The sequence below is a fragment of the Protopterus annectens genome, chromosome 8.part0, assembly GCF_019279795.1.
Source record: "Protopterus annectens isolate FY-2018-M chromosome 8.part0, PAN1.0, whole genome shotgun sequence".
NCBI classification, from domain to species: domain Eukaryota; kingdom Metazoa; phylum Chordata; order Ceratodontiformes; family Protopteridae; genus Protopterus; species Protopterus annectens.
The window spans coordinates 663038411-663061355 of NC_056741.1; the positions used below are offsets into that span (position 1 = coordinate 663038411).

Consider the following 22945-nt stretch of genomic DNA (forward strand, 5'->3'; position numbering starts at 1 on the left):
ACAGGGCTCACAGGTAAAGAAATGATTGTATTACCTGTATGAAGGGTATACTAATAAACTGTGTAGAAATGTTCCAGTGCCCAGCCCCATGTCTACAAATGACAGCAGGATAACTATATACACTATGCCCTTTTCTAGATACATGTCTCTCAAGTGTCACGCTGTCATGGATACTGATCACTGTTGCCAGTAACCTTGCACACAGATATAAATCCAGTAGATGTATGTCAATAGCACACTCACATAACATCAGTGCAAGGTACACCTTGTTAGTCATATATGTAACCTTGACATGTATGCGTCCCCTCTACTCATGTACCTACAGTTGTCACAGCTTGCCCCATAGCATTCCAGATCGACAGATTAAAAGCTATATACATGTTACAGTAGCTATAGGGCTCAGGTAGATGTAAAGTGAGGGCAGACCTGTAGAGTATTGAGCAATACTGTTGTGAAAAATATAAGCCTATACAGTTGGTAATGGACTGTTTTTTCTCTCACCCACCACTTATCTGCTTCAATAATTATTATTCATATACTACTGGTATGTTGTTCTCAAAACCTAATGTTGGGACATTTGTCCTATTATTGTTCATATATTTAAATAGTTCAGTGCTAACATACCTTGTTGAAATTCTATTGTTGGTGGCCTGTTGCCATAAATGTTACTGGCATGCTGTTACAATAATAAATGTTATTCTATTTATGCATGTGTTCTGTTTGCCATGCAGCTTCCTCAATTCTATTGTTCTGGGTTAATTGGAACACCCATGCATGCTGTTATAACTAATGTTGAAATGTTTTGTTCATGACTAACCCATACACCTTGTGAAACCTTAACACCATAGCATGTTTGGGTAGGCAGATCCCAGGGGATCCACCTGTCCTGCCTCATCTGGCCATGGCACCAGATCCCAGCATGTCTGGGACCCAACCTCAAACTGCCTTCTCTATTGATCCTGCACCACCCTCATGTGGAACCACATCAGTGGACAGGTCCCATACCCACCCTAGGCACAGGTACCAAGAGGACCCTGTCACCCAAAACCAGTTCAGAGGTATGGTAAACAGGGTCATCCAGAGGGACTTAGATGTATGCCTGTGCCAGATCGAGGGCAGGATGGTGTACCTTGAGGGACAGTCTGGCCCTGTTGTCCAGCCCCCAGCACAGTCACCTTCGAGACTGTGAAAGGGCAGTGGTAACTGCCCATGGGTGGGGACCTCAGTCCCACTGTATCCATCTGGGGGCACGTGGCCTTTGGATTCCAAACCACCCTCCTCATCCAAGGTGTTTACCCCCTCATGTGTTATACACCACTCCTATCTGCTGTCTTGTCTGTCTGCAAAAGCAACCTCTCCAACCCAACTTACCTCCCAAAATGCACCTATAACTCTTCCCCAATATCCCAGTCTCACCTTAAAAAAATAAATAAATAAAGGGTCATCTGTTCCCACAAAAAATCTCTTCCAATACCTAGCTCTCCATTTCACGCCCACATACACTGTCATCCCATCAATTAATCAACAGACTTGTGCCACCGACACCCTTCCCTGTGGGGTGTGAAGTTTGGAATTCCAAATTGTCCACATCATTCACAGCTGTTGCTGCCTCAGAAATGGAGAGCTATGGTCCATTCCTACACCTGTCCTGCACAACCCTAGCTGCCTTTCATAATGTTTGTCCCCCTGCTTGCATCCATTTCACCACTTTCCTAACACCGTTTTTTTCTTTTCTTTTTATTTGGAATTAGTGTGGGTTTCAGTGGTGACCAGAGAAAGTGTAGTTAGGCAGCATAGGATAGTGGTTCGTAGGATGACGTTAGTTATCAAGAAGAGGAGGAGGAGTGTGAAGGCAGCACCAAGGATCAAGTGGTGGAAATTGTAAAAGGGTAATTGTGAGGTGGAGTTCAGGGATGAGTTAAGGCAGGCACTGGGTGGCAGTGAAGAGTTGCCAAATAGCTGGGTAACTACAGCAGAGCTAGTAAGGGAGACGGTTAGAAAGGTGCTTGGTATCACATCTGGACAGAGGAAGGATGACAAGGAGACATAGTGGTGGAATGAGGAAGTACAGGAGAGTATACAGAGAAAGAGGTTGGCAAAGAAGAAGTGGGATTGTCAGAGAGATGAAGAAAGTAGACAGGAGTATAAGGAGATGAGGTGCATGGCAAAGAGAGAGGTGGCGAAGGTTAAGGATAAGGCATATGAAGAGTTGTATGAAAGGTTGGACACTAAGGAGGGAGAAAAGGACCTGTACCAATTGTCTAGACAGAGGGGCCGAGCTAGGAAAGATGTGCAGCATGTAAAGGTGATAAAGGATAATGAGGGAAACATACTCACAAGCGAGGAGAGTGTGTTGAGGAGATGGAAAGAGTACATTGAGGGGTTGATGAATGAAGAGAATGAGAGGGAGAGAAGGTTGGATGATGTAGGGATAGTGAATCATGAAGTACCATGGATTAGCAAGGAGGAAGTAAGGATAGCTATGAAGAGAATGAAGAATGGAAAGGTTGTTGGCCCAGATGACATACCTGTGGAAGCATGGAGGTGTTTTGGTGAATTGGCAGTTGAGTATTTAACCAGATTGTTTAATGAAATCTTGGAAAGTGAGAGGATGCCTAAGGAATGGAGAAAAGTGTTTTGATACCGATTTTTAAGAATAAGGGTGATGTGCAGAGCTGTAGTAACTACAAAGGGATTAAATTGATCAGTCACAGCATGAAGCTATGGGAAAGAGTAGTGGAAGCAAGGTTAAGAAGGGACGTGATGATTAGCGATCAGCAGTATGGTTTCATGCCAGGAAAGAGCACTACAGATGCTATCTTTGCTCTGATAGTGTTGATGGAGATGTACAGAGAATGTCGGAAGGAGTTGCATTGTGTTTTTGTAGACTTAGAGAAAGCATATGACAGGGTGCCTAAAGAGTAGTTGTGGTATTGTATGAGGAAGTCAGGAGTGTCAGAAAAGTATGTAAGAGTGGTACAGGATATGTACGAGGGTAGTGTGACAGCGGTGAGGTCTGCGGTGGGAGTGATGGATGCCTTTAAGGTGGAGGTGGGGTTACATCAAGGATCAGCTCTGAGCCCTTTCTTATTTGCAGTGGTGATGGACAGGTCGACAGACAAGATCAGACAGGAGTCCGCGTGGACTATGATGTTTGCAGATGACATTGTGATCTGTAGTGAGAGTAGGGAACAAGTGGAGGAGACCCTGGAGAGATGGAGATATGCTCTAGAGAGAAGAGGAATGAAGGTCAGCAGGACTAAGACAGAATATATGTGTGTGAATTTGAGGGAGGATAGAGGAATGGTGAGGATGCAAGGAGTAGAGGTGGTGAAGGTGGATGAGTTTAAATACTTGGGGTCAATAGTTCAGAGTAACGGTGAGTGTGGAAGAGAGGTGAAGAAGAGAGTACAGGCAGGATGGAGTGGGTGGAGAAGAGTGTCAGGAGTGATTTGTGATAGACGAGTACCTGTAAGAGTGAAAGGGAAGGTTACAAGAGGGTAGTGAGACCAGCTATGTTATATGTGTTGGAGACAGTGGCATTGACAAAAATGCAGGAGTTTGAGCTAGATGTGGCAGAATTAAAGATGTTAAGATTTGCACTGGGTGTGACGAGGGTGGACAGGAGTAGGAATAAGTATATTAGAGGGTCAGCTCAGGTTGGAAGGTTTGGAGACAAAGCCAGAGAGGCAAGATTACGTTGGTTTGGACATGTGCTGAGGAGGGATGCTGAGTATATTGGGAAAAAGATGCTAAGGATGAAGCTGCCAGGTAACAGGAAAAGAGGACGGCCTAAGATAAGGTTTATGGATGTGGTGAGAGAGGACATGCAGGTGGTTGGTGTGACAGAGCAAGATGCAGAGGACAGGAAGAAATGGAAACAGGTGATCTGCTGTGGCGACCCCTATTGGGAACAGCCAAAAGATGATGATGAGTGTGGGTTTCAGCTGGAGTAAGCACCACTAGGGCAAGCTAAGGGAAGCTAAGTGTATCTTGGCACCACTTAGCTTTGCCCCAAACCATGCAAACTCACTTAAAACTGCTTTAATCACTCTATCTCATTCAACCACTGTTCCACCCAGCAACAAATTAACCATCCCTGCCAGGTCTCAAACCCAGAACCCTGTGCATTAGAGTCAGTGTCAGAGTAATGCATCACTACACCAAATCAGCTGTTGAAATTAACAATGCTTTTGTAAATATATCATGCATCACAGTCATTTAACATTAGGGAAAAAAGTCATACCTACCAAGTTATGAACTGAACAACCTGTGCACTAGAGTCAGAACAACATTCACCACACCAAGCCTGCTGTAAGTATCGCTAATGCTTTTGTAAATATAGCATGTATTACAGTCATTTAACATTAGGGAAAAAACACATCACTGTCAGCCCTTGAACCCAGGACCCTGTGCACAAGAGTTAGAGCAAGACAACACTATGCCAAATCAGCTGTAGGAATTTGCAATGCTTTTGTGAACATATCATGCATTATAGGCATGTAACATTATGGAAAAAAGACAAAGCTGCTATGGTTTGAGCATAGGACCTTCTGAACAAGAATCACAGCAACACAACATTATATCACATAAGCAAATACAACTTAAAAAAAAACAAAATAAAATAATAAAATACCACCAAGACCACCGATCCAAGAAGTAAGCAAATTTAATGAAACACTTAGCGCCTTGGCTTACACAACCTTCCAGGATGTAACTTTAGTGAAAAAAATGCATCACTGACAAATTTTGAACCCAGACCCATTTGAACTACAGTCAGAGTAACACACCAGCAAGCCAACTGACCTGCAGAGGGCTGCATCTGTTTTTACAAGCATACTCTAGCAAAGTTCTAAGGTTTTTAAGAGCAATATTTAAAATCTGTCCCTAGTTATTACCCTTTGTCTCCTCATTTAGCTGTGCTTTGTCCAGATTTCTTGCGCTAAGAAGTTGAGAGGTATGCAGACATAGCATGCAAAACTGTGGACATACAACATCAACCCAAACAGTGGACAGTATTTCCACCTACCCTCTGTGATGCTGTAGCTCCCACACCTCGATAATGTCCTCCTTACAGGCCAGGGAAAGGGGCAAGATCCACATAAAGTCCCTAATTATAGCACTGTGTTGTCATGCCATTGGCTAAAGGAAAGGCAACACAGCTGTTTTTGATGCAATTAGCAAATGGGAGACATAGATTGGTGCACAGGCCATCACCTGTTCATGAGCATTATCTACAAAAGGCAAGCTGCCGCCTGTATTAAGCAGGTATAACACTTTTTTCATGAAAACAGGCTTATTCATTAAAGCACTACTTGTGGATTTCATCTGACAAAGGCGTACAACACTATACCAGGTATGTCATACAATTAAGCATGCAATGGGATGCAGTCATGGGAAACAGGATTTTAAACAATAGGTTTCATCAACACGTCCTGGACTGACATGTTGCTGTTAGTCTGCTGTCCAGCACCAACGACCATCCCTGATGGCTCTGTCTGCAGTGACATAGATCACAGCTCTGGCCCCTGAGTCACCCCAGCAAGGGTTAGCTCACATGTGACTACTATTGGATTTTATGTTGTACAATACTGACTATGACACTGCCAACCCAGCTAACTGTGATGTTGTAAATAATCATGTCATTTGTGAATATTAGTATGATACATTTGCTTGTCCTACAAATGTAAGAGACCTATATATGTTATGTCGATATAAACAACTGGCGCAGAAGTGTCTGTTGAACTGTATGTTATGTACTGAGCTCATACCTCTCAACTGCCCAGAGTTTTGCAGACTGACCACATGTTTGCCTCATATATTTCGTCATGTACTCATACATTTGTGTTTTGTCTGGCAAATCCCTAGCAAGTCATTAAAGACTGAGGTCATAAAATAATAGCACACATTTGAATATCAGATGTCATAGCCTTAAGAAAAATTCATGTAAATGCAAAACCTGGTATTCCATCAATTGTCTAAGTGTGTAACAGCAATATTTATGATGTGTCACTATTTTCTGGCCTTTGTCCCCCCTTTATTTGTGCCTCTGTGCAGATGTCTTGCTGTAAGAGGTTGAGAGGTATGACTGAGCTTCAAGAGTGTAACCACAGCGTACTGTACTGGCAAAGAACATAAATGTGTATAAAGTATTACCTGTGCAAATGTATGTATTAATAGTAGAAGCTAGAAGCCTCCAACATACAGACATAAGTTGCAAAACTTCAAGTAAATAAACTGAACTTGTTTTAGGAATGTGTTATCTCAGTAGCAGTGAAGCAAGTAGACATAAATGTCTACAGCTAGAGGTTTTTGTATTGTCTGGAAACATACATAATTACTAGGTTGAAAATGTAATAGTGTGTTTAACTGTGTTATGACTTCCAGTTCTACACAAATATCACATATATATATATATATTCTTCTGACACAGAGATGTTAAAATGTATGTTAGTTACTGATAGCCTGAGAAGTGAAGACAGGTGACACACACTGATGTAATCTGAGCTAACCCAGCATTAGTGTTAATTATTACTTTCAGACCTGTCTCAGAGAAAGACCTTTGCATGTTGTATGCATCTGTGTAGCTGACATTTACTCATCTGGATTTGTCTTGCTAATAGTAAGGAATGAGGGAAATGTAAAATTGTTTGCATATAAATGGGAATATAGTATATCTGTCTGATGTTTGTGTGGTCTGCAGTGCTCTGAGTATCAGGCATCTCTGCATTTGATGTTGATTTGAAGCCCTTTATCTAAGGTTTGATTACTTCCCCTTTGTGTCTTACTCTAGTATTACATTTGTTTTGTTTCATGTTTTCTGCTCTGCTGGAGTTTTAAGAGTTTCCCCTCCTACTTGCCCAGTCCTTGTTGTGTTCTTAAATTTGATAACTTTTGAGTTGCCCACCCCTACTATAAATCTTATTTTGGACACTCCTCCCAGTCCCATCCCATCAGCTTATTCTACTGAGTAGTGAGAGAGAGAGAGATCATTTGAAAAGCCCCCCCTTTCCCAAACTTAAATTATCTTGTTTCATCCCTTCCCACTTAATGTAAAAAATAATTCTACTGTATTTGTGTTGCTTCCTACTTTATTACTTTATTTTGCTTTTGCTGCCTGTTCTTAAAAGTATTCAATTGCACTTATTCTGCTGCATTTACTACTGCTTGTTAGTAGCCTGATTAAGTTGTAATTGTTATTCTAAGCCTTTTGATTTGAGCACTTGGGCTTCAGGCCAGTTGTTTTACAGTAAGAAGGTTTTTGGTCTGCACTCTTGTGGCAGGAGAGTTAGCTTACATCCTTCTAAGTTGGACTTTGCTGGTTGAAGGCTTAGTGTCTGTTATTCGAAACGTGTCTTAGTTCTGGTTTAAGCACTTGGGCTTCAGGCCAGTTATTTGACATTAAGAAGGTTTGTGGTCTGCACTCTTGTGGGAGTAGAGGTTAGATTCTGCCCTTCTGAGCTGGGAATAGCTGGTTAAAGGCTTATTGTGCCTACTTATTTGAACTGTTTCTTTCTGAAACTGGTGCACCTTGTTTGCTGTAGCATAGACTAGATTCAGACCTGCTGAATCTAGCTTTGTTTGTATAACTTGAGCATTAATCCAAGCCATCTTTTTGGAGAAGGTTCCCCTGCACCCTAGTGGCAGGAGTGTGCAGTTACAACATGTCTGATTGAAGACCACTGGAGCAGGGCTCAGTTTTGAGCTTTTTATTGGTTAATTGGTTAATTTGTTTAAATCAGTTTGCTCTTGTTTGCTACTGTTATATTTAAGTGTGTATCTGTTCTCCTGTGTTAAATTGACCTAAACCGAGATGAAATATCTTTATTGTAGTTTGTTTACAGGTTTTGCTGTATTCAGAGCTGTTTGTGTGATTCCTGTGTGTTTCCTGCTACACCATCTTGTGTTGTTCAGGGTCGGACTGCACTTATTGTGTGTAAGCGAACTGGTTGGAACTGATCTGGCATAGGGTGTTGAGCTAAGAGCTCAGGGTCAAGGCTTGGTTGCTCAGTTCCAGTGTCTCTATTTTACCTTTATTTTTGTGGTATTTTAACCCATCTGTGTGGGTTTGTGCCTGTTTGCCCATTGCACACCACTGCTGTGCTGTTTTAACCCTTTGTGAGGTATCTCAGTTGCATTTTCCCGTACCAATACTCCTGTGTGAGTGAGGCCCTTGCCTGCAGCTACTGTATTGATTTTATCCAGCCATATTCACACCTATAGGTACTCTCCTCAGATAGTACCCACTCTACTATCCCTGACGTCTGTTCCCCAGATTCTGATAACCATGGACGGACAATTTGAGACAGCAACTGCCTTATGTACACAGACAACACTCTACTACTCACATTAAGAACCTAGGATCCTTGCTGTCTCAGTCAAACACCAGTACATGATTGACAGACCACAATGCTTTGCCACAGATGGCCTTCTTTTGTCTCCCCTGGGCTTTAGGCTTCTGACAAAGGCTCCTGCCTCCCCATAGTGCCATATTTAGGCAAATTCATGAGCACAATATTACCAACATGAATAATTCATATAAATGAAATTAAAGGTCATACTGCTAAATGCTAGGAGTTTTAGCATGAAACTGCACATATTGCAAGCTTTCCTTACCCTGGAGGATGGTGACATTTGTTCAGTCACTGGAACCTGGTTCAAAACTGTGGAGATCACCCCAACCTTATGAGTTTACTCATCCTACCATACTTTCAGACACCAAATGGAATGCTACAAAGCCAAAGGATGTGGAGCTTTAATATTTTTCAAAGACATGCAGACCTCCAGGTCAAACAGTATGACACACAGGAGACACTGCAAGTGCAGTTAATTGTTGACAAAACACATATTCAAATCATAGCTAACTAGCTACAGACTACCAACCATGATTCAGGGCACCCACTCCACCTATCTGGACTTATTTCAATCCATCAAGAATCAACACTCTACCCTGATCCTGGGTGACATTAACTATCCAACCATAGAGTGCAAGACATATTCTAGCACAGAAATGAATGCCCAGAGACTCCATGAGTTCATCAATGGCAATGCATTGGATCAGCTGGTCGACATCTCTACAAGAGGTGAAAATATCCTGTACCTGGTCCTAACCAACATAATTAGCCACAGTAGCACTCCTACAGTGTCATCCTCCTTGGTAAGATCTGACCATAAATCAATCACTTTTGAAGTCACCATCTCCCCTGACCCCCCCCCCCAGTCAGGTCACACAAAAAAAATCTGAAGCTGACTGTAATCTCTTCAGAGCAGGTATAAAGAAATGCACAGCCACTATCCCTTCAGGTGGAACTAGCACTAATGTCCAAGCCTACACTAGGTAAATATATGACTACCTACATAACTGTATTGACTCAGCAATACTTGACAGGACCAAATCATCTTCCTCAAGGAAGAGTAAACTTGTTGGGTGGTCAGCAGCAATAAACAAAGTCTATAATAGAAGGAAGAAATTGCTGTCCAGGGCCAAGAAAGAGCAGGTGCCAAATTTGAAGCGATCTCTCCTTTGTCTGAACAAGCAAATAAGTTCACTGGTGAAATCATCTAAGGATAACTTCGAGTCCAAATTGGCCACATCCACCAAGGACAATCACAAGGCCTTCTTCACATAGGTCTGTAATCGCAAAGGCAACACCCAAGTCCACTCTAAACTAGTGGTCAATAGCACCACATACACAAACGCCATAGATATAGACATCCTGCTGGCACACAGGCTCAGTGAAAACATCACCCTCTGAACCCCCCATCAGTACACCAGGACATCCTCAGCACCTACCCCCCTCCCTTCATCACCATGGAACAGGTCCTTAATGCCCCCTCAAAGGCAAAAAAATAAAGTGTCCATGGGACCAAATAACATCCCTGCCTGTATCTTACATGAATCCAGCCATGAGCTTTCAGCTCCATTAGACACCCTATTCAATCACAGCCTGAGCACCAGCTTCATCCCAGCTACATGGAGGATAGCTACTGTCATCCCTCTACACAAAGGTGGATAATCCACTGACCCAGGCAATTATTGGCCCATCAGCCTAACTAGCCTGATCTGCAATGCCATGGAATGCATTATCATGGACCTTATTAACAAGGATATTGGCAACCTCCAGACACTGCGCCCCACATAGTTTGGTTTTGTCAAAAGGAGATCATGCCTGTTAAACATGGTTGACTTCTTCAAAACAGTCACCAAAGCCATGGACGAGGGGAAGACGGTGCACAGTGCCTACCTTGATCTAGCCAAAGCCTTTGTCAATATTCCACATGCGGGCATAATACATAAACTCTCCCAGCTATGTATCAGCCTGTATGCTACCAGTTGGATAACTAACTGGCTCACTGATAGAACCAACTCAGTCAAAGTAGGAGGAAAGACCTCTAATAGTAGACCAGTAACAAGCAGTGTACCCAAAGGATCAGTCTTGGGGTCTCTACTGTTTGGCATATGTTTGTCTGAGGTGCAAGCCACAACCAGTAGTCTGTGGCTGACCAAGTTTGCAGATGACTGCAAGCTGGGTGCTGTCTTAAATTCCCCTAGTTATGTGAATATCCTCTAAGAGGGCCTTACCCAAACTAATGACTGGTGCCAGAAGCATGGCCTCAAAATGAATGCCAAGAAATGCATCATTATCCCCTTTGGGGAAATTGTCATCCCCACTACTTATGACATTAATAACAATGTACTAAGCATGCAATCAGTCTTGAGGGACATGGGCACCCAGGTTGATAGCAACCTGGCTTTTGACTACCACATTGACTCCATTGTATAGAAGGCTGTCTACATGGCCTACTTCATAAATCAGGGTATGTCATCCAGGAACAAGGAGGTCATAATATCCCTGTACTCCTCCCTTTCCTGACCCATTATTGAGTACAATGCTCCCTTCAGCATGTACCTTGCCATGTATATGTATCAGTTGGAGAGACCACAGAGGTTCCTGACCAGGAAAATCCAGGGTCTCAAACACCTATCCTATACAGATAGCCTAAAAGCCCTATCCCTCTACTCAATCTCATACAGACTGTTCAGAGGTGACCTGTGACTGGCATACAAGGCCATGTTCGACCCAGCCGTGATCGAGTTGCTGCATATCCGTAAGACAAACTAAACTCCTGCAACCCACATGCAAACCCTTAACCTGGTCTGGGACATGAATGTAAGTTGTTGGCAGGATAGAATTGTGTCCCACAGAATCGGCCAACTGTGGAATACACTCCCTCTTCATATCATGCAAAGTACCTCTCTAGCCATTTTTAAGATGAACCTGGATGACTGGATGGGAAACAGAACATACACCCCTGGGATCCCACCTATGTCACTGCTGGACAGGACAAACAGGTGCTGACTTTGAAGGAACATGGGCAGAAGTCTTGGCTAGGCTTATAAGGGCCTCTTGGGCCAATAGCCTAGTATCATCCTATGAATCTATTACCTTAGCTGTTTGCTGTCTGTATTTAAGAATGTTCTGTAATATTGTCTGAAATTATTCCATGTGAGTCTGAATTCTGTAGTTACTGTATTGATTGAGTATTGTCTCATTCCTTTATTAATTATTGAATATAGGTAAAACCTTGTAATTGTGTCTGGTCTGTAATGAACTAAGTAAGCACTTAGATTACTTGCATATGTATTCGGTGACACTGTATAGCCCACTCCAATAGGCTCAGTCTTGGTCACACTTATCATTTGGCTAATAGGCACATTACACAGTAGGATTTGTCACCCTTTGGATAGGGCCTTACAGTAGGTGATAAAGAGCTGGATTGTGGCAGTCAGGAATACTTCTAAGTGTGTGCAAAAGGGGCCATAGCAAGTAAACCTGTGCCTGCCTTTCTCAGGAGTGTGTGTGTGTGTGTGTGTGTGTGTGTGTGTGTGTGTGTGTGTGTGTGTGTGTGTGTGTGTGTGTGTGTGTGTGTGTGTGTGTGTGTGCACATGTGATTTATATATCCAATCTCAAATTGTGTTTGTCAGCTACCTGGGCGGGGACATAAAGCACCAGTCAGACAGAGAGGGTGAGGGATGTTTTGGCTTGAGTGCTATGCTGAGATGTTAACCATATAGCTATGCCAATAGGGAGTCTTACTGGGGATCTGGAGAGAGAGAGAAACCAGCCTCAGACTAACTGTGATCTCTGTATTATAGAACAAGGAGGTCATAATTATGAAGCGTAATTGTACTTTAGTGTGCGTGTGTGTGTGTGTGTGTGTGTGTGTGTGTGTGTGTGTGTGTGTGTGTGTGTGTGTGTGTGTGTATACTTGTCATCCTTTCATTGTGTATGTCTGTCACTGGTGGTAGTGGTAGGGACTGAGGCTCCTTGATTACTGGACCAGTGCAGGAGCATAACACTGAGAGTGCATACTGGTGGATAGAGCTGGCATATCACATCATGTACCATCCTTGAGCCCCTCTCAGTCTGGAAATGTCATACAGGATTATTTCACAGACTGTTCATGTCTCCCTGACCATTCCTGACATACTCTGGTTAGGTCAGTGTGTACTCCGCACCTGTATCTGATTGCTTGACACCTATGGATAGCATATGTGGTGAGCCCCTGCAGCAGGACAGCAGGTTATAAGTACTAGTAGTGGGTGATGCCCACTCTGGCTTAGCAGCAGTGCATACATACTGAGCATCCACCATAAGGGAATGGATACAGTACCAGATATTCATGTACCATTATTGTGTCCCCAGGGGTCTGGCATATCATAGACACATTTCCCAAACTCTCTGGACAACCATCACTTATTGTCCAACTGGTGTGCAGGAATGCACATTTGTCTGGCAGGGAGGGCTACATCTATCAGACACATGTAGCATTCTGCAAACATCTGGGTACTGCAGATGTCAGACACCTATGAGGAGGTCACCATACAGCACATATGCACCACTCTCTGTTACTGTATGCCCCAGATGTTCCTGCAATGTCTACATGCACCTGTAGTAGCACGCACCCATTTGTTGGGTGTAGGCTGAATGACATGGTACTGTAACGTTGCCCATAGGGGACATCGAGCAGTTGATGGCAGCGATGTGTGTGGACACAAAACAACACAGTCTGTCACAGTGGTCAGGCCATTTCTGGTAGTCTTGGTACCATCCCTGGTTACTAGGCTATGGGCTCTGAGCAGCCATACGGCTAGGCTACATGTTAGCTTATGTGTATGCAAGGCAACAACTTATGTCCCCATCAAACAGGGACACAAGTGATATCCCAAGGGTGTATGTGCTGTTAACCATCCATTTCACCAGGTTACACCTGCAAAGGTTTAAGTAACTACCCTGCCTGATGTGGACAGGGTGCCCATTCCACCGCAGGGTGATTGTGTGTGACACACATGTGAGCTGCCAACAAGGCCCATCCAGATCACTAACCAGGTTGAGCATGACTTGCACTTATGCAGCAGTCCAAGCAATGTGGAGTCTGTGATTGCCTTGCATGCCATAGTGAGGTCACTCCTGAGGAGTATGTATGACACTGGGTAGAGGATTCTCCTTATAGCCTATAGGTGTATGGTAGATGTCTGATGGCCTGGTATTCCCTGGTGGGGAACATCTGTGATGTCCCCAGCTGCTGCATGTGCTGTGTGATGTGAATGATGAATGTAGGATTATGAACATTAATGGTCCTTATTGGTGGGAACATGAAACATCAGGATAAGGGGGGCACTGCATGCTGTAATGCCAGTATGTTGACAATAGCCACACACATACTGTACTAATAGATGGCAGGGATATGATGTGAGTGTTAGCGGTGGATAGTGCTAGCAAAATTGGATGTGCAGGGTCTGTACATAATGGTGGGCAATGTATGCGGTCCTGTGATGTGTTCCCTGTTCATGTCTTTCAGGTGGTATGTACAGCAGATGGAACCCACCCTTCTGAGATGCTGAGACAGCAGCAACCATCGATGCCTTCAGACTCCATCACAGGGTACTGTTGGGAAGGAGCCAGCAAAACCTGCAGGAATGCACTGCCCTGTGGGCAGAACTGGTAGCAACAGTCAACAATGTGGGACACCAGGACATGACCTACAAACAGGTCCAATACCGTGCCACAGACCTGGTGCACAATGCACGGCAAAGGGCTGCAGCTGTGGCCAGGGACTGTGCTGGCATAGGTGGAGGACCTACTACTCAAGCACCACTCACAGCCACTGAGGAGTTCCTTGCAAACCTTGGTGCAGCCACCGCCTCCCAGGAAACCATCACTACATATGTCTTGGAGGTGGGTGGCACAGAGTTAACAACTAAGGAGCATGCAGTAAAGGCCCCGGTGGGCATCCCATCAATACTGTAGCATTCATAGTGGAAGCCTTTGCATACCTGGATGCATATGTCAAGTCAAACTGCATTTGCAGGTGGGGTTTTGTAATGCACGCAAGTGCACACCGATTGGTGATGCCATGCATCAGTTTGCTGATGTCGTGGATAGATGATGCAGTGAGACATTGTCAGTGCTGAACCATGCAATGTCTGTGTTGAACATGTGGTGGGAGTAGGGCATCAGACACATAGATGTAGGACAGCACCAACATCAGCTGAGAGCCCACATACCAAGGGAGGGCACTGTCCACACCACACCATAGCAGGCCATGGGCATGTGGTCTTGGCCATTCTTATGAGGGACGCGGATCCAGCAGACAGTAGTCACTGTAAGGAAGTAGCACTGCATTTGGCTTTGGGCCTGGTGGTGCTAGTGACACTCCTGGCAGAACCAGTTCCTGTGTCTGTGGCTGGAGATGGTGAACTGTAAAACCTGCCATGTACGGTCCACAGCTGTCCAGCATACCCATGTGTAGGACTAGCACATGGCTTGACTGTGTGCATACACACACACATACTTACACATCACTATCACATGCAGGTCACCACCAGACACACACAGTCCCTCTCCATGGCCCAGCTGAACACCACCCCTGCAGTCACACATACATGATGTCAACTGTATGGCTCAGCCTAGGCCTTTGGCACACCACACCCTGTGCATTTGATGATGCCTGTGCCACATCCCTGTTATCCATACCATCAATGTAGGGACATGCTAATATGTATCACACATATGGATGATGCACAAGGTGAATATATGCCAGTGTGTAGTGTGGTAATGTTATACCATGTAAGGTGCTGTCTGCTGGCAATTGTCATGGATACACATCGAAGTGTATGTAGCTTTCTGCCATGATACATTATTGCTGTTAGCAGTGCTGACTGACTGTTGTCTCACATACCTTATTCTGTTTCTGTCCTGGGTGCCTGTGTGTGTACAGCCTGGGGAGCTGCTGACATTACCAAAGCTGAGTATGGCAGAGTGGAAACACAGTGACCTTTTCATCGCCAAGGTACAGCTGTATATGCACATGTTTACCTAGGTGCGTATGCGTGCAATAGTGTGTGAGGGACAATGGAGCAGACAGTGTACGCTTGCATGTGTACCCATTGACACAGCCAGCTAGCCTTCATACATGTCACCTGGGTGTTCTGTAGGACCTCAGGTTCATAGATACAGAGGAGGTCACTAGAGTACCGGCCCTGGGTCCCTCACAAGCCTAGCCATTACTTTATCCACAACAGTATCATCAATCAGCACCTGCTGCCCCTGCCTTTGCTGGACACAGGTTGAACCACAGGGAGAGATATAGTGGTCCAAGAAAAGAAGACAAAATTAGCATTGATCATTGAAATCGCCACACCTAGTGACTACATTGTCTCGCATACAGAGAGACACAAAGTCATAAAATACCTGGATCTGCAGGCAGAAAGGAGAGCCATGTGGAAGAAAGATACCCAGACAGTTCCAATAGTGGTAGGAGCAACTGGTCTTATAAAAAATAATTTACAGTCATATTTAGATATGTTACCAGTTTATGTAACACCGTACAAATTGCAGAAGGAGTCATTACTGGGCACATTGCGTGTGCTGCGAAAACCACTTTTGGCTAATGTCAAAGAGTGAAACAATACTAATTTCATAAATGTTAATCGTACTTTGACTTAGGAATGGGGTCCATTCCCATCATGGTATTAGAAACCCAAAAGACTTGGAGAAATTAAAAATGACAGATGTTTTGTTTTTTTCCATCCACTCAACCTAGATGCAGTTGATGAGGGTATGCATGGTACTGTGTTTGACATGTTTGAGGACTGTAGTCCCAACACTGGGCATCTTCTGGGAGCCAAACTCTGCAGCATGTGTTTCTACTATCTCATATGAGAGTCAAGCTTCTCGTGCCGTGAATGCCTACAGAGTTATACTCTCATACATGGGCAGTTGTTAAAGGGTTGAGCACAACATTGCCATCTAGACATGCCACAGGTACATGTGGACAACCAGACTGCTCACCAGTGAGGAAGTACTGATTACATGCTAGCTGGGTGGAACAGGTCTTGTGGGCCATGGCTGATCTTTGTGGGTGCTAGCATAGACTTTATAGTCCCTGCAGATGTTTGCATAGCTGCATAGCAGACTGTCCATGCTGCTAATATACTGTTGTACTAACTGAGGACTATTCAGGGGTAATGTCTACCTTTTGTCTAGATAGGGTCCCTTTACTTATGTGGTGAACCACATACAAGCAATTCCTGCCCACTGCCACTACTTGTTGCCTGAATGCAACATTGCTGCCATCCTGAGTACCCAGGTCTGTCATCGCAGTCTGTGTATATATGGGCTTGGTACTGATGTGGGAAATACTAGGGGCATGTCCTTCCTATATTTCATGCTGACACTGTTGTCTACATTCAGCTTGAGGCCAGGACCTTGACACCATTCCATGCCCACTGTATAGCCCATTGCATTGTGTTTACTGCAGTTTGCGGCTCAATGACAGACTGCACAATACTTACAGTTGACACAGACTTAGGCTGTACCTACATATGTGTATGGTGGCAGTTAGCATTCATGCCTATATACATGTGGGTAATTGGGGCCAGCAGGTAGTCACAGAGCCTTCACAAGTCTACATAATACACACACATAGGTGACACACATTGTGGTGGCCACCTTATCAAATGTGGACTGTGGGACACGTTGTGTAGTAATGTGACAGTTGACAGGACATACTATACTCACGGCAATTGCAACATGCAGGGCTTCCTTTGGTTTGCTACTATGACACCTTATTTGTGTGACATTACCTTAGCTTACACTATTTGTCATAACATTATAGTGCTTTGGATGTGCAATAGCTGCTCTATGCAGTTAGTAGACAATTGTATGAAATGTTTGTTTTCCTACATGCTTGCGACCTCTTTATTGTTTCAGTTGTTATCACAGGTCACATCTTGGCAAACATGGACTGCAACCTGCAGGGTGGTACAGATGGTTGCCATACCTATGACCTCTACATATGTTCAGATGTTTGACACAAATTTTACCTCCATTTGTCATAACATTGATGTTTTCTGGCAAACTGAAAATCATGACACACTACCTTTACAGATTAATGATGGATATTGTCATGTAACAACTCATACAGTTTGAAAAGTGCATGCAAATGTACAACCTGTTCTGATATCTACTTTCTATGCATGTCACAGCCATATGTGAAGGTTGTTTGGTCTTTGTCCCACTTTTCTTTATGACTTTCACCAGATGTCTTTCTGTGAGGGGTTGAGCTGGTGTCCATAACACAGTTAGACTGCTGCAAGAGGATGTACATGCACACACACACACACACACACACACACACACACACACACACACACACACACACACACACACACACACTCATGACTGGTCCTTGCTGATAGTAGAACATCTACCTGCCTGGTTTTACAAATGATATTGCTATATACATAATACAATCACCACAGAGCTACTGTAGTGTTGCAGTGTCTGCCACTACTACTCAAGTAAATGACAATTGCAGGGGTTGTTAGGATTGCCAATTTGGGGTTCACATGCCCTTAACATGGTGGAGCTTTCTGAAACACATACACACTGTTGCATCGGGACATGCATTGAAACACACATGCACAGAGAGTTGACACTTTTCTGAATCGAAAACCTATCTATCTAGTTATGTAGAATACAGATTGACATGACTATTGCATGTGACACAGTGTCTTGTGTTAGAAATGTGTAACTGTGCTTGTAAGGAGGATGACATCTGTAGGGAATGTGAATATGTTGGCAATGCGGAGGTAACAGGCACACAAAATGGTATAACCTATCACATATACACAGGCAAGACAGTCACAGGGGATATGCTTACAGAAACACATGCACTCACACAGTTGGCAATGGTCAGATGAGAACGCCTACCTATCTACATGTATGTACTACAGTGCTACGTACATATCGCATGTGCCACAGTGATTATATGCCAGGGACATAAGTCACAACCTCTTACACCAATTAACCTTGGGAAAGCTTTCATGGATCATGGAATAAACCACCCAAAATAGTGACTGTTCTCACATATTACTCTTACAAACCTGGACAAGTGATAGGGTAACAGACTTTGCATCACCATGACATTTCAGAGGAGTATGGCGTCTGAAGCTGATGTGTGTAACTATGGCAACTGTCATGTATTTGCCAGTGATTGTCATAAAACCTCATTGTTACGAGAGATGGATCACATATATGTTGCAAACATCGGGACATTCTGCATACAACTGTACAGATGAGTGGTACAACCTGTAGAATTTAACATGGTGCATGTAAGGTAGATGACAGCAACAGGCCTTTTAAAGTAATGCCATGGGGAGGGGGTCAACACACTTTAAAATAGTATAACCAGCACACACAGGGTATATGCTTTACACACAAACACAGTATTACAGTTGGGTGTACAGAGCTGCCTACTTGTCCAACAGTGGATCTAAGGTTGATGAGATGATCAGGCCCTGTGAAGTAATGCAATGGGGGGGGGGCACCATGGTGAAAAAGGACTCAAAATGGTATAAGCAACACACACACACACACACACACACACACACACACACACACACACACACACACACACACACACACACACACACACACACACACACACACACACACTCTATCTAGATATTTGTATTATAGTGCTACATCATTATTGCATGTGCCACAGAGCTTATAGGGCTGCAGAGTGTCCAATAGTACTTCTAAGGTGAATGACATCAGCAGGCCTTGTAAAGTTGGGCAATGGGGTGTGTACTGGGTGGGAAAGGCCTCAAAATACTTTAACCTACAAACACACACACAGTTGTCAGTGCTGAGATTAGTACCCCTACTGAGATATACGTACAAAAATGCTACATATTTATCGTGTGCGCCATGGAGTTTATAGGGGTGAAGAGTGTCCAAAGGTACTTCTAAGGTGGATGACATCAGTAAGCCTTGTAAAGTAGGGTGATTTTGAAGTCTACTGGGTGGAAATGGCTTAAAAATGCTTTAACCTACAAACACGCACACAGTTGCCAGCGCTGAGATTAGAACCCCTGTCTATTGAGATACACATATTGCAGTATTATGCATTTATTGTGTGTGCCATGGAGCTTATTGAGCTGCAGAGTGACTAAAGGTACTTCTAAGGTGGATGACATCAGCAAGCCTTGTAAAGTAGGGCAGTTTTGAAGTTTACTGGGTGGGGAAGGCATCAAAACTCTTTAACCTACAAACACACAGCTGCCATTACTAAGATTAGAAGCCATATCTATCTACTTATATGTTCTATAGTGCTATGTATTTATCACTAGCACCACGGAGCTTATAGAGGTACAGAGTATCCAAAGGTACTTCCAAGGTGGATGACATCAGCAAGTCTTGTAAAGTGGGGCAGCTTTGAAGCCTATTGGGTGGAAAAGGGCTCAAAATACTTTAACCTACAAACACACAAACACGCACACACACACACACACACACACACACACACACACACACACACACACACACACGGCAGGTGAGGTGAGATTGCAACCTCTAGCTGAATACTATTACACAATGGAAGCCACCTTCATACTGGCATGTGCCAGTTGTTGCTATCAGTGTGGAACTGTCTGCATGAGGACATCATGCTATGCCTTTCAGGGTGTGTGTGTGTGTGTGTGTGTGTGTGTGTGTGTGTGTGTGTGTCTCTCTCTCTTTATGCCTCTCTCTCTCTCTCTGTCTAGCTCTCTCTCTCTCTGTCTCTATCCATCTCTGTCTGTCTCTCCCTCCCCTGTCTCTGCCTGTCTATAACTGATATATTTGTATATGTTACCTATATATATATATATATATATATATATATATATATATATATATATACCTATCACACTCAACAAATGCAGATATATCACATATGTGCCATCTCCAGGTAGCTGCTGGTAATCCTGTCTGCTGCTATCCCGGTAGCACACTTCATTCCCTTGCATACATGCAGCGATACCATGGATATGCTACATAGTCTACTACTCCATTCATTTGTTGTTAAGAAGAGTTACTTACCCTGTGCCTGAGGCAGTTAGGACGACAGTGCTTCAGGGCTGACTCTGTCTGATGCACTCAGTACACAGCCTATACATGGTAAGGTACAATGATTGTGATATGTGTGGCATCCCTTTTATTGTGTGTGCAAGTCAGAGTGAGGTGTCAGCCTGTGAGCCCCTAGGGTGTCAGTGTATGTGCTAAGGCCAGAGCATACTGGGCATGCTTATGTCTGCCTACAGGGACAGGCTGAGGGGGTTTTTCCTCCGAGACCCCCTGTGCCTGTGGTGACCTTAGCAATGGTGGGGCCTGTGTCCTCCTTCCCTATGATGTTCCTGCCACATCTGTTTCCACGGGATCATATTGTGTAGCATGGCAGATACTATGAACATGTGCGCAGATGTGGCTGGAGATTACTGCAAGGTTCCACCAGATATGTCAAGGCAGCAGAACCGTGACTTGAGCATCCCAAACACATGCTCTATGATGTTCCTAGTTTGTGCGTGTGGCTCATTATGATGCTCTTCAGTGTGTGTGTGTATATGTTTGTGTGTGTGTGTGTGTGTGTGTGTGTGTGTGTGTGTGTGTGTGTGTGTGTGTGTGTGTGTGTGTGTGTGTATACAGTTCTGATAGGTGTCATCATCCACTGTTCCAGTGCATAACCAGCATAATCCACTAGAGGGCAATATGGGATGTCCCCCCCTGGCAAATGCCTGGTACAGCTGAGGCATGCCAGGTGTGGGAGTGGTGATAACTGCCAGGGCTGCCAGCACACTCTGATGATAATTCCCTGGACATTTCAAATGACCTGGCAGTTCATGGAGTGATAGCCCTTGTGGCTGACGTAGACTCTGCCCTCCTCACTGGGTGGTGCTTTGATGTGCACATGAGTGCAGTCTGTAGCACCCAGTACCTCTGGGTAGTGTGTTACATGGTGGAAGAGATGCATATTGGTGGTCCTCTCCTTAGGGGTGTTGGGGTAATAAATGTGCTCACTAGCATGTGTTAGCATGACATCTAGGAACTGGTGGAGTACCTAGGATGAGGATGCCTGTTTGATCCCTATAATGTTCCCAGTAGGTCTTTGAAAAGTACCTGTAGCTGGTATTCTTAAGGCTACACATACCTTTGCTTCCACTGGGATGGGTTTCCCTCTGTTAGCTCTGGGTCTAAGGTGAGGCTGGCAGAGCTCAGTAAGTTGCTGTAGTATGTTCCTCTCCACCCTGTAGCACTCTTCTATCTCCAGCTCATGTAGCCCCTGAAAGGTTACCCTGGGTTTGAACACTCGTCTCCTCCTAAGTCTGGGCTGGTTGTCAGCATCATCCTCATCACTGCCCTCAGTCTGTAGCATGTAGAGATGTAGCAAAGCAGCAGCAGCCCCTATTATTTTGTCAGTTAAAATTCCAAGTGTGTACTACAATGGCGCAGAGTATGCGGGGAAATCAGATTGACGGGTGTCTGCATATTTCATATTGGTGTGCTGCAGATGCAGTCTGTGTGATTGGCTAACTATAATATATTCCTCTTGCCAACTACATTACAGAGGAGTTTGAATGACCCACTGTGAGTGGCAGAGGCCTTATTAGTCATTTATAGCTGATTGCCTTTTGTCTATTTCCTTTTATATTTTCTTCCAGTTTCTTTCAGCTTTAAGCAACAGAGCTGGTGTAAACACTGCTGAGCAGAAAGGGTCTTCCCCTGTAGATGAGTATGCTCAGGATTTCTCTCACCAGCTAAGCACAACTAAGCAGCAACAGACACCTCCACCATGCTTAGCTGTGTTTAATTGAGGGCAAACTGAAGCCACAGAGCTCCAATGAGCTTACACAAAACATGACACACCCCTTTTCATGTCAGCTGCCTCTTCTGCCTACACCACCATATTGTAGCCCCTACACTGTTAAGTACCTGCAGACACGGTTGCCCATTTTGCTATTCTGTAAATTTAGCTCATTTGCATACACCTAATTGCATATACCATAGTTACAGCACTACACTGGAGCCCATGTCTTAACAACCACTATAACCTGCCATTGTATGAGTCAGCATGCTGGCCAGTATAATGGGGAAATTCATTTTACCTTTACTACTCCCCTTTTACTAATTTTATTTTATTCTTTGCAAGATCACATGTTTGGGCACCACTTTGCTCCGCCTAAACATGGCATATGTGCCAAAAAAAAATTTTTATTTTCTGCATTTTGCATCAGTTTTACATGCCAATGGCCATAGTTTTGCCAATTACCATGCCTAATGCACCTAATACATGCTTTACTTTTAGTTGTCACTGCCCCATTTTTTCCACTCCTTTACACAGTTACTTTCCACAAACATTTGTAATGCAGACAAGGCCGCTACACAGATGCCTGTCTACTTCCTGGATCAGTAAATCACCTCATTTGCATGGTTTTCACTAGCAAATGAGATGATTTACATTCCACTATCACACCCATGGCAGCATAGTGTTGGGAGGCTTGTGGATGCCCCCAGCCTTGCTTCCTGGATCACTTTGCCTCCTAACTCCGTGTTTGGGC

The 22945-nt window shown here is 44.1% G+C and overlaps 1 protein-coding gene across 2 annotated transcripts in view; it reads left to right on the forward strand.

The window, feature by feature from the left end:
• Positions 1-22945, forward strand: part of LOC122808972 (immunoglobulin kappa light chain-like) — a 308520-nt gene that overhangs the window by 282027 nt on the left and 3548 nt on the right. The gene's annotated exons all lie outside the window — the stretch shown is intronic.